Source organism: Empidonax traillii, unplaced genomic scaffold, assembly GCF_003031625.1.
Source record: "Empidonax traillii isolate 1590-97213 ecotype Southwest subspecies unplaced genomic scaffold, ASM303162v1 scaffold114:size1751661, whole genome shotgun sequence".
Lineage (NCBI taxonomy): Eukaryota > Metazoa > Chordata > Aves > Passeriformes > Tyrannidae > Empidonax > Empidonax traillii.
Genome location: NW_020955307.1, coordinates 1,073,542 through 1,087,052, shown reverse-complemented (window position 1 = coordinate 1,087,052; position 13,511 = coordinate 1,073,542).

Below are 13,511 nucleotides of genomic sequence, written 5' to 3'. Positions count from 1 at the left end.
TCCTAGCATGCATTTCAGCCTCTGTGAAACCCAAGGCCCTGAGATATGATTAGCAGTGTTAAGTAATCAAGGAAGAGCCTTACTCATATGTGTTGTTTTGTTAAGCCGTCAAGTACGGAAGAGTAAGGGAAGAAATAAGTTTTTTTTCCTCCAGTAAACAAACATATTATGTGGGACTTGAGAGTTCAAATTGTACATGAAAGCAAAACCTGCTGTTACCTGGCTTATGTACTCTGTCTACCCTTTAAAATTCTGTGGGAAATTTTAACTAGTCACGTTTATGATCAGCCTTAAGGAGAAATTTTGAAGTTGGCTTTATCCATTATATTTCATGGCATTCTGCTCGTTGATGACTTTCTCACTTTCCTTTTAATTTGTATATTCTTTCATCAGTTTTTAAGGCAGATGAGATATGCCTTGCCTTTCGTTTCCTTTCCCTTCATTCACAAAAGAACTGTAATCTGCTCTGCGATTGAAATAGAAAAACCCCCCATGTTATAAAATGTCGTTTTTATGCTTAAAATATACAGATTGTAGTGTAAGAAACTATGAACAGGATGAGGCTAAGTACAATGTTTACGTCAATGTTTAAAAATACTCAAAGATAGCAATACTTTGTTTTGCAGTTCAGGGATGTACACAATAAGACACCCTAAGGTGTCTTGTGGATCTGGCTCTACTCTCTGATGATGCAGCAGCAGATACCATTAAAAAGTTTTTGTCTGACACCAATCTAGAACAGTTTGCAAGCACTTGGGAGATTAAGGTTAGAATTCAAAAGATCTTGGTAAGTACTAGGGGAGAAGAAAAATGAGGTGTAATTTCAGGGTGCATGATCAGGACCCTCAGATATGAAATTGGGGAGAAAATTACTCCTTGAAATGTTGAGACCTGAGATTCAATACTATACCTGAGTTTTGGTCAAGATAAATGTGAACTAATCAAAGCCTTATGAAACAGAACAAACTAACCCGCTTGAAATCACTGGATTTACCAAGCTGAAAAGAGACTGAGGGATGAATACTTTAAATGATTGCTATGAATAAGATAGTGACCAGTTCAGTAAGTGCAGAGCAAGACACACTTCTTTAGTGTGTAGCAAATGAGATTTGTATTATTTATAAAGAAAGAAGCAATCTCATTCTATAGTTCTAATTGCAGGATGGGAGCAGCTATTTTAGGAGGCTGCATAGTTGTCGTAATTTTTAAGAAACACGTTATACAGAAGTTTACAGATTATGCCTTGCTTCTAATAGACCCTGCTTCAAAGTGCAGAGCTGCACTGGTTGATCTACTGAGCTTCTTTTTCTCCCATCCCTGATAGCATTCCTCGATTAGCTTAACTGTCGATTACTCCTCCCAGATTAGGTCTCTGAAAAGAAACGGTTAAATAACCTGGGACTGTAAGTTACCACTACTACCCATCACTTTTCTCTTCATTCACTTCATTGCATGCCTGTGTCTGGGAGCAGATGTACCTTGCATCAGTGAAGTATAAGTATCTGATAAGGAGAGAGAAGGTATAAGGACAGTCTGGTACAGAGCAAGTTAGACTTGGGTGTTTCTGTGTGTCTATCCATAAGACTAAGACTGTGAAAAGTTGGATGCAAACACCCAGCCATTATTCTGTGAAACTTTTATGTCGTATAGAAGGGATCACTATAGAAAAAGGTAGTCAGTATTGGTTCTACCTAAATTTTTGTCTGATATAATCTCTGGATAATCAGCAAATATTCAGTAAGATAATACTGAATTGCTTCACGCATCTGAAAACTGAACAGAATTCAGTGTAATCCATTGACAGAGACCATGGGAATGTTGCACGGCACCTCACCTTTCCAAAGAACAGATATTTCTACAGGTAACCATGAAAACAGATGTAGAGGTGAAAGTGCTCTAACCTTTTTTCCAAATTTGCAAAAGATTTTGATTAACTTAGAGTAGCACTAATCTTTATTTAAAATGAAACCCTAAACACTGTATATATTTGCCAGTTCAAGGCTAGTTAAATTTAATTGCATTACATTGCCACAAAACAAACAGTAACAGCCTGGAGAACTGTGTCCACTGTGTTTATGTTAAGGAGGCCATGAATTTGAACTGGAAGTCTTGTAGAAAAAGAGTGATGATTAATTTTCCAGAGCAACTGTCCTTTTGAAAAACTTACATATACATTCATACTTTTATCTCATGATTCTCCCAATACTTCTGGTGGGATTTTTCCCACCAGGACTTCCAGGTGTAATGCAGAGTAGTCCTGTTGGAGCCACTCCTGAGTGTTCTGTTTGCAGCATCGGGTTAAAGTCTACTGTAGTTAAATGATGCTGAGATGATTTGAGTAATTTTAAGAAGTTATTTGTGTAAAAATCATCTTCATGAAAATGTGCTGCTAAGAAAGTACATTTCTTATTAATGAACAACCTTGATTCATTAGGGTGTCAGTCTCTATGCACTAAAGGAGTCTAAACTCCTTAGTGTGTGATATGACTAGTTGTGAATTGTTCTGGTTTATCATATTCGCTGAGTTATTCTGATCTTCTCAGTATGAATGGAATTGCATCCCCTTTTGTTTGACAGCAAAGACAAACATCAAGCTGTCCAGAAGACAGAGTGCCATTTTGTTCCTCTTTTGAGATTCTTGATGGGATGGGCAAAATATCAGCAAACACTCAAGAAAAACACCTTCTGACCCTCCAATTATTCTTGCTGACACTTTTATAATAATTTCCTTTTCAAGAAATATTGAGTCCTTTGTGCCAGAAGAAAACGAAAACCAAACAAAACCCAAAAAACAACCTCAAACTTTACTTAATTGCCACTTGGTCAGAACCTTAATTTTACTCTAGTCCTAATTTGAATTAAATTAGTGCTCAGAATATTATGTTTTTCCCACTAGAATCCTTGAAATTCAAACAAAGCATGCTACACTAGAATCATTATGTTAAAATTGCTATTTATGATTGTTTTAAACCAAATGGTTTGAACTAGCTTTATTCCCAGGCTCACATTAAATATCATGCACACTGCTGCTGTGTAATTGTGGCTACACATTTTAGAATGTTCCTTATGTGTACAGAATGGAGAAAAATCATATTACCATGTTATTCAACATGAAAAACTATTAAAGCCTGCAATTCAAATATGCCTTTTTGAGACTATTGAATTAACAGTGTTAGATTAAAATATAAATGCACTTGTTAAGTAATATTTTATTTTCAAAACCCATTTTCTCTTTATATTATTTACACAGTTGGTGTGTTTGACCAAGAGAATTGATATATTGTCCTCAATAAGGTAAATATCCACCGTGATTACTCCTTTAATTGCCAGAGCAATCTTTCTCCTCTCAAAGAAAGAACTATTTAAGAAAACAAGTCCATTGCTGTTTCTCCAAGCACAGTGCTCTATCTGCAAGATGAGCCTGTCCTTTCTCTTTCCATGTAAAATCATAGCCCTTATAGTCTGTGCGTGCAGGAACTTTCTGCAAGCCCAGCGTGTCAAACCACCCTCTCCCTCTTGTCCCTGTGTCACACAGGAGCCTGCCAGGCTTTGCCACCTGCTAACACCGAGCTGTGCACGGTGGATTCTCCTGAGTTCATGGTCGAGTATCTTGATAATAAGAGAAATATAATGCATGGTGTTCAAAACATCCGAGATCAACTGATACGGGTGGAAAGTATAGTGTTTATTCACATTCCCAGGCACAAAACTGCGTATGTTCCCTACACAGTTTGGGTGCTTAATAAGCTCAAGTCCCAACGAATTGGTTCTTGACAGTTATGAATGGTAGAGTAGCTGCATTAAAGCAATGAGGGAGCTAACAGCAGGTTTGAAACTGGGTTTGAATAAATCATCAACCAAACATAGAACGGCATTGTAACAGTAGGCCAAAACCTCTCCAGCCATGTGATTGCTAGTTGCCAGGAGACCATGAATCTTGGGCCTTCTGAAAATATTGAAATAATTTTAGCTGTCTCAAATTTATAGAATCTCTGGAAAAATCTAATACATTTAAATTTATTAAAATATAACTACTTTGTCGGTGCATGTAAAGCTTTTAGACAAAATATGGCTTTTAAACAAAAATGGTTTCTTTTGCACATTGATCTGCTTTCTTCTGTATGATTTATATTGTATTTAAAAAGAATATTTGCAAAATGAGATGTGGTATTTAAAATCTTGACTGCAGTAGCTCAGTGTCTCTAACGAACACATGGAAAATTATTGTTGGCCTCTTAGGTGTCTGTTCTGCCATCCCTTTTGCTTCCAGGGGTTAACTTTGTGCTTTAAAGTAGTCCAGCGGAGGTCAAATGTGCTGCTTTAGTGTTTAAATTTAATTGCATTAACAAGCCTTTAAAAGCTAAGACCTAATACTATGTTTGCAATTACCTTTCCTGCAAAAAATTATCTCAGTGGTAGAAGCATTGCATCAAATCCAGTCTTTTTTTGTCCCCTTTTTCAGAAGGAATTTTGCCAGATGTGTATCTGTGTTATCCACAGATGCAGTGTATAAATGATAGGTTTGATTTACAGTGGGATTTTTAGGCTGTCTTCTAGTTTTGTGGATTGAATGTTGAACTTGGTTGAACAGGATTACATAGATATTTAATTGTCTGATGTGTGGCTTCAGAGAGGAGGGATCAGAATGACTCCTCTTAAGCTGCTCCTCTGGCTCGCAAGGCATCTCCTGGAAAAGCAGCAACTGGTGCTCACCACCAGCACTTGCTGCATGACTTGGGATGAGTGTAGGAGACCTCATAACAGCTGAAAGATGGAGCTTTTTTTTATTCTGCAACAGACCATCCTTTGTATGGCTTCAGGCAGTTACCTAATTTTCCTGATATTAGGGAAGACCTTTCTTAGAAGAGTCAGGAGAAAGAATTATTTGCTGATTGTATTTTGTGATTATAAGGACACAATAAGTTGTTGACTTACAGTAAAAGAAATAACAGGAGAAAAATCTGATGATTTGTGAAGGGAAAAATCGTGGTGTATTTAAATTCTGCCTTAAGTAGACATAATGAATACAGTAATGATATTCCTTTTGTGAACTGAAATAATACAATCATAAGAATTTCTTTCAACACAATATGTTTTTGCAAGAATCCAGTGAATGGAGGTGGGGTTTTTTTAGAAGAATTCTCTTTTTGTAAGACAGCAACATCGTAAAAATAGGCACTACGGAAAGCTTGGGAGAGAAATGGAGTGAGTGAAACTAAGGGCATGTGAAGAACAGTCACTATCCAGCAACAGCAGCAAAACAGTTTCAATTTTCTGGATTATTAATTCAAATTCACACGCACATGCCAGTTAAAATTAAAGGCCTTTTTTTACTGCTCTAGTTTAAATTAAAGATTATATTCTGCTCCACAAGTCTGAATTAAATAGCTTATTTTGCACACCAAGCTCTCATTTTAAAGCTAATAAAGAAAAGACATAGCATGTACGTGCAAGCTCGAGACAGGAAGGGTCTAAATTACTACACCTGTTTCACTTGGGAGCTACTTTATTAGTGTTACAAAACTTGGCTTTCAATTTGGCAGTCAGAAGCACATTTAGAACAAGCATTTCTTTGTTTTGACAGAAAGGCTATGGTAAATGAATGACGTTTGAGCGAGGTGTGAAATGTGAAGGTACAAAATTAACTGGTAAGATAATTACTGTTCTAATTCTGCATAAACAAGCGTTTTGAAAATCATTAATAGTTCAGGGAAATAATGTTAGTGATTAAATAAGGTGGTTTGCATCACTGAGCACAACTAAGCTGCTTTAATTACATTTGAAAGCAAGGGAAAGCAGCTAATTAAAATTAGCACAGGGTTCCTGAATGACCAGCATTGCATTGTTGCCCTAACCTGTTTAATTGCTTGTTTATTAATAATATGTCTTTATTTTCCCCTCTTCTGCATTTAGCAAAATTATTAAAGAAACTAAAACTTGTAAAGAGAATCTATGTATACTTATCAGAATATGCAATGCAGATATAACCCAGGGAATTACTTGCCAGGCAAACCAACATTGTTCAAAAGTCATAACTTTTCTTCATATTAATAATGTTTTCTTCCTGAGTCACATTCCTATGTCAATCACGTCCATGGACAAGAAAAATGGTCTTTGGCACGACTGCAGAGTTGCAGCATTTTGTAGCTGCTTTATTTTTAAAATCGCTGGAATCATTAGCTAAAATATAGGTAATAAATCTAAGAGTAATCAATAATAAATCATGGAAAGCATGAGCAAAAATATAATCTAAATTAAAAGAAAGCTTTATACTGTCTCAGCCTTTTTTAACACAACTTCTGCTAAATTTACCATCTGGAATAGGTAAGCTCGTTCTCAGAAAAAAAACCCTGAAATTTTCAGCATATTTGTCCTTCAGTTAAGGATCATCTGTATTAGACATGTGACTTGCTCTACCTAGTCCCTCAGGAGTTGTTTTAAGTTACACTTTATTAGCATAAACCTATAGGAAATAGTTGGGAGGGCTGTTAATCTGCACACTTGAAGCAAATATACAGTATAATACAATGAAGACAACTAAAAATAGAGTAAAATGCTAATTTATTTTTTCATATTTAGCCATAATCAAGTCAAGTTAAAGCAGACATGATGTTTTCCATGTTGATTTAGTATTTATAGTGTACCTCTGATGCGAAAGGCTCGGATGCATAATAATTTACATACATATACATTTTAAACAGTAAAAATTCATAAAAATGTGAAGTTCTATATGGAAAGGTAGCACATCCCTATGAAAGCAGGTTAAATCATGGGAATTATGCTTATGGAACTGATAAGCAATTAAAACAAGAAGTTAATTTTAACTTCATGAATAGTGGAGAATATTCAGCAGACAGTACATACATTATTTTATAGGGGCATATTTTTATGAACAAAGAGGAGGATTCTGCTCTATCTTATAGGACAGTAAAGAAAGATCCAAGCCCCGGATTTCAATGGGAATTTTCTGCTTCAAGTCTACACAAATTACATGATCAGCGTTTTGAACCATAGTATGCAACAGAAGTAGCTGTGCAGGTTGTAGAGAGATAGTATTGGCACCGCTCAACTGATTGTTGTATTTGATATCCAAAGCAGAGGAAGATATCCAGTATCACTTACCTAAATACTGAAAGTCCTCAACCATTTAAAAAAAAAAGGTCTTCCAAACTTTTTAAAAGCAAACAGCTAAACAACAGAAGTGAAGTAGAAAGAAAAGAAAAAAGAATGGGAGTAAAATCCCCATGAGATTATACAAATGACCTAATTAAGTCTTAGAAAGAATTTTTAGCAGCATTTCATTGCCATAACAACAATCCTGCATCATCAAAGGGATACATGACAACTTTTTTAGTAATCAATGTAGTATATAATTAATGGTGGCATTTCTTTGTACCCTGGCAATAGATAAATAGAATTTTCATATTCTTTTTTAATTGCAAGTTTCCTTGGCCTTCTGTTAGGTCACGGCCATCACAATTATGATTAAAACCATTTGTTAAACTTTCTGTAATCTATTTCCTCAAATAATGTCTGTAAAGTTGTAAAAGCCACAAAACTCCCACTATATAAAGAAGAGACTAGCAAAACTCATCAGACATTATTCCCATAAGTGATGTCAATTATTCATATTCCTATTTAATCTATTTCTGTGGCCACTTTTATTCGTGTAGGGTTCTGGTAAAAGTGTTCTGATAAATTCCAATGCTTTAACATCTTAGTCTCCAAAATATCTACTCTGCCCTCTTTTGTAGGCCTCTAACCCAGTGTTGGGATATATCCCATCCCACCTGCCCTAGTCCATAGCCTGCAGTATTTTCAGACTCATAAGGATTGTGGGCCTGCATTCATTTACAGGGGCACGTGGCACCACATCTCTGATGTGAGCAGATGACCTCACAGGGATGGCAGTAATAACATGGTAACCTTTGCACCTACATCTACCAGAACCTTACTGTAGTTCCCCAGTCTCCACCCAAAACATGATTTACCTCTCTAATGGAACACATTTTCTCCTCCTTGACACATGGTGCTTTTGTCTTAGTTTTCAGAATATTGATATGACATGTAAGTAATGTTGCTAATAGAAATTTTTAAAATGGGTGGTGAATCAAAATGTGGAAGATGTTTTTTTTTATTTCATATGTCTTTTTGCTAGTTTCAGTATAACCTGAAGAAGTTTTCTGCTTTAGGGTGTTTGTGTTATGAAGGTATCTAAATGTGCCAAAATCTTTTAATTGTTTAACTCTGAAATACCCTGGAGCTGTAGTTGTAAGTGCTCTTAACCTTCTTTATGGAAATAATCACACATTTACCCAAGACACAGAGGAAACAGTGACTTGTGCTAGGGTTTTGTTCATCCACATCTAATGCTGTTACTGCTGGCCAATACTGTCTTTCTCCCTCGACAAGCCTGGGCTTCTCTGCGTTCCTTTATCCTCAGTAAGGACATGGGAGCAAACTACAGCAAAAAGTGAGCTCTTTGTAGGGTGATTTATTCCTCTGCCATGTGCTAGCACTAGGAATACATGCAATTGAATTTTATTGATACGGAGAAAAGGCCAATCCTAAAATATGATGAGACCCTGCAGGAGGTTTCAGCTATTCAGATGTTTGCTTACAACTTAATAGAGGCAGAGAAATAAATACTTGAAGCGAGAGGATGAGACTGACTGATCTAGTGCCAGACTTGCTTTTGGCTTTTAGTGAGGTAAGCAAAGTACTTCCAGCATGTGCTGGAAGCCTCTGGGTGGTACAACATGACTACTATGTGCTTGTAGCCTGCTATTTCATAGTAGAACACAGATTTACAGGGGAATAGGGATTTGATTGTACTTTATGTGTTTATGATGTCAACTTAAAATCAAAATGAAAATAAATAACTCCTATATTTTCAAACATAAACAATAACATAACACAAACATAAACAATTAAGGATACTGATTTGTGTGGCATCTACCTTTATTTAGCATTAATGAAGAACATGATCATCTTGTAGAACATCCCAACAGGGGAGTCATAAGAACTTCCTAGCAGAGAGCATTAGCAAGTAAACGTGAGCTGATTAACTGTGGCATTTCACTGTGTTATGGCAGTAGTGTTAAAGCAACGTGTTGAGGGAGTTTAATTGTTAAAGCTGCCATTTCTCTTGCCCCTTTGCTTCATCATGGTCACTGCAATCATGACTGAAACCTTTCATTAACCTTCCTCAATTTAATTCAATGCTTTGAGCTAATAGCATTAAAACATGAGATGTACAAAATGCGTGTGCCATTTTACACAGTGAAGTGCCTCACCTCCCTGCTCTCTGTAGTTGGGCAAAAAGGTACAATACTCACTGGCTTGTTGAAAGCACGTTTTAAGGCATTGATTTTGAGCACACTGAAGAGGCAGGCTTGTGATATAAGACAGTTTTATAACATAGAAGCACTGACAAACTGAGTTTCGTGCTGATGAAGAGTATATAACTGCTGAAACATTGTACCAGAAATACTAAGGCTAGATGAGAGACGAAATAAAAATTATTTTGGAAGTCATAACATCACAAAGAGTTCTGATGGGGTAAACAAGGAACTGTATCATCCCAACACAAACAAATAACACAGAACAACTCACAAAGACAGAACCTCTGTGGCCAGTCTGTGTCCTGCACAGAAGCAGAAATTTGGAGAAAGGACAGATTAGCAAAATCCTGAATAGCATTGGAAGGCTAGCAGTTTTTATGGTAAATAGGGGTCAAATAAACAAACATGCTTCTTGTATCAACCAGTTTAGACTGGTTAAATGTCAGCAGAGTTAATGCCATCCCATGTGGTCTTCACTGCTCCTTATAGTAAAAACCTTTCTGGGTCATGTCTGACTGCACCTGTCATGGAGCAAAGTGTGAGCATAAATAATTTACCACTGGCCAACTTTTGCTAGTATTCTTAATACCTTTAACCCGGATTACAGGTCTGGCAAAGAATCATTGATGATTATGCAGCAGATGATTTATCACCAGCCAGAGAGAGTTGATTGTCCTGCTCTACTCTGTGCTGGTCAGCCTCACCTTGTGTTTTGGGCACCATAATATAATGGTAAAAAGCTCTTAAAGACCATAGAAAAGAGAACAATGAACATGGTGAAGGGCCTTGAGGAGAAGTCATATGAGAAGCAGCTGAGGTCACTTGGCTTGTTCAGCCTGGAGAAGGGGAGACTGAGGGGAGACCTCATTGAAGTCTTCAATATCCTCACGAGGGGAAGCAGAGGGGCAGGCACCAATCTTTTGGTGACAGGACAGGACCTGAGGGAACAGCATGAAGCTGTGTCAGGGGAGGATTAGGTTGGATATTAGGAAAAGGTTCTTCCCCCAGAGGAACAGGCTCCCCAGGAAGGTGGGCATGGCCTCAGGCCTGACAGAGTTCAAGATGCATTTGGGCAATGCTCTCAGGCACATGGTGTGACTCTTGGGGCTGCCCTGTGCAGAGTCAGAAGTTGGATTTTGATGATCCTTGTGGGTTCCTTCTAGATCAGGATATTCTATGATTCTATTTGTTTCCAAAAAAAAGGAAGCAAAAATCCAGGCTTTTATATCCTGTAGTCTTTAGGAGTTTTGTTGTATGTTGCAGGCTCAAAGTGCAGTAGTATATGATATATTCTGAAACAATGCAGCGTGGTGGCTAATTAATATAAAGCATATAGGTATATGCAACATCAGCAGTGAATTTTATGCAAATGCCCGGGTTAACAAATAACCCTTTTTAACAGCCAGCTGGCCTAAAGCTGCCTTGTAGATACAGACAGGGCCATATCAACCTCTGATTTTGGAACTGTAGGAATAGCAGATAATCACGGGCATCCAGTACTAGAAAGAACAGCATGTATTCTAGGTAGAGCAAGTGGGTATGAATCACTCGTGGAAGTTTGTTCCTTAGTTTGGCAACCAAGTCAATACATAGGTCTTCCCAAGCTGAGACCTAATGACTTAAAAAAATATCTCATCTTCTGACTCATGATCCTAATTCATTCCTCTTGAGCAAAATAAGCTGAGGGTGAAAACAAGTCACATCCTCATTTCAAGGAGGATTTGTGAAACTGTTTGCTACATGCAGGCATAACAACTTCATGCCTTGCTATTTTCACAACATAAGGTTGTGAGATACAGATCAGACTGCATCATCTAATAAGACAGATTTCCTTACAATGAAGTGGAGAAACTCTAATGAAACAAACATGAATGGATTTTGAGACTTTGATACTCATAACTTCCTCTGATATGAATGTCGCAGGGGGCAATGGAAGAACTCTGATTGACTTTACTGGGTCGGGATTTTATTCACAGAGAAAAGAACTAAAACCCCCAGACGTTATGGAAACTGGCACAGCTGTAACAACTGTGCCCTGTTGCTACCAGAAATGTGTTCTACAGCCATTACCTGAGCAAGGTAACAAATTAGTGCAGACATCTGATAATATCACTTGACTGTCACTGAGTTTGGAAAGCCAAATCAAAAAATGTCCAATCTAAACAAATTAAAGACAATATGAGGATGGTGCTTAGAATGCCAGTCAGAAGAAAAGAGCAAGCCATCATGCATTGTAAATCAATCAAAATGAACAAGTTCATCTTCTAGAAGGCACAAGAATTGCCAATACAATATGCATAAATGACTGGAGAAAAGTTAGTGCTCTAATAACTAACATCAGTAGGACTGCTTTGATAGGGAATCAAAGAGTGAGAGAAGTCTCATCCCAGCAGAATAAATGGTAGGCTTGGGGGAGAAGAGGCACATGAAGCCCTGCCATGTTCTCACACAATGGACTGAGTACGCAGTAAGCACAGAAACAGCAAGGACATGTTGACTGATTGGCTTACCAGAGCCTAGTAGATAATTTCCATATTAAAATTTGAGTTACCTTTTTTGTGTTGTAGATGTTAACAGTGTGTGTCCCAGTGGTGCTTTTAATTCGTAGTTTCTCTCTAGTCTATTGCCTCACATTTATGCCTAATGGTACACTTTTGGAAGTTGTGGGTCTGTCTCCTATAGCATGAAACAACTACCAGCAATTTCTCAAGAGCTGTACTGACTTGTTTTAATGAACATCTTATATGTCAAATCCGTTTTTGATAGTCAATTTTTGTCACCATCTGCCTACCAGTAAATGTATTCTACTGTAGCCTACTTGTCAATCCTAAAATCCAATGAAAAAGAAATTACTTTTTAGCATCCAACCCTATCAGTCCTTTCAGGTTTTCTACTTGTTTCTGTAACAATAGCATGAACAGGAAAGTGTTTTTTTTCCGTAGCACTTTAATGGCATGAGTTGGACATTTCTGTTATGAAATCACCTGGCTTTGGGGCGTTAAGTAGGGCCTTTAACATTGTTATTTGTGTTTAATTTTACATAGCATTGAATTGTTACGTTGCCCTAAGCTGTGGAAGTCACTGCTATCCTTTCCAGTAGCCACTTTTTAGCACTCTGTCCTTGACTTCATAATCCTCAAATACCAAGCTTGGAAATCTGCTTCTGGCAGAACAAGATCTTTGGGGTCACGTTCCAGGCTTTTGTTCAGTCACAAGTTCGGTTTGGATTTATCTTCGGTATGTCTACTTGAATATTCAAAAAATCATCAGCTAGTCTAATTTGGTTTTTTTAAAGTCATGTAAAAGACTGATTTGCTTTGACAGGTGGATCAGAAACAGAATTGGAGCTATTTTATCTGGACCTAATTAAACAACCTTCATTACTGGCAGGTATGTGTTTGTGATGACTAGAAATTAGCTTGATTGGAATTAAAACTCAAAATATAAGGCATTGAATTGACTTGTTTTTAAAAAATATACGGTTTAAAAATATATCTGTGAAGTACATTTTTAAATGTGGCAAGTGCGTGTCTAAATTTTAAATCATGCCCAATTCCACTTTGTATTTTATGTTAATGACACTTGTCACAGGTATTCATGAGGATATTGCCAACACGTATAAAATGGCACCACACTAGTTCAGAACTACGAGACTTTAATAAAACATTAGGAACAGTTCTTTTTTTCTTCTTGCAGGCACAGAAATTCTGCAGTATTTTGTGTGGTGTATTTGGGGTGAGTGTCAGCCATGCAAATGAGGCCAGCATGAGGCAGGTCAATACTCAGTACTCAATACCCCTCAAAAAGGGGTTTAGTGGGTCTAAAGTAATGCGTGTATGTAGGTCCTGTTTTGCCTTCACAGAGCCCGGTTATTTCCAGCCGGTAAAATAAACTCGATGTCTGCTAAATTAAGGGAACATTTCTCTCACTGCCCGTTGCAGCTCCAGCCTGTGGAATAGATGTCACACCTCCTCAGTGTCACTGGAATGGCATGCTAAAGTCATTAAATCCTATGATAAGATCTGTTTGTCCTATTTGCCTTCTCCTGTGATGAATCCAGGCATAACTTTTTTGTAAAGTCTTCCAATGACCCTGACTGTTCAGCCACTCCAAATACGCTGCCTGAGGGTTTCAACACCTACCTTAAAAAAACCTGAGTCTACACAT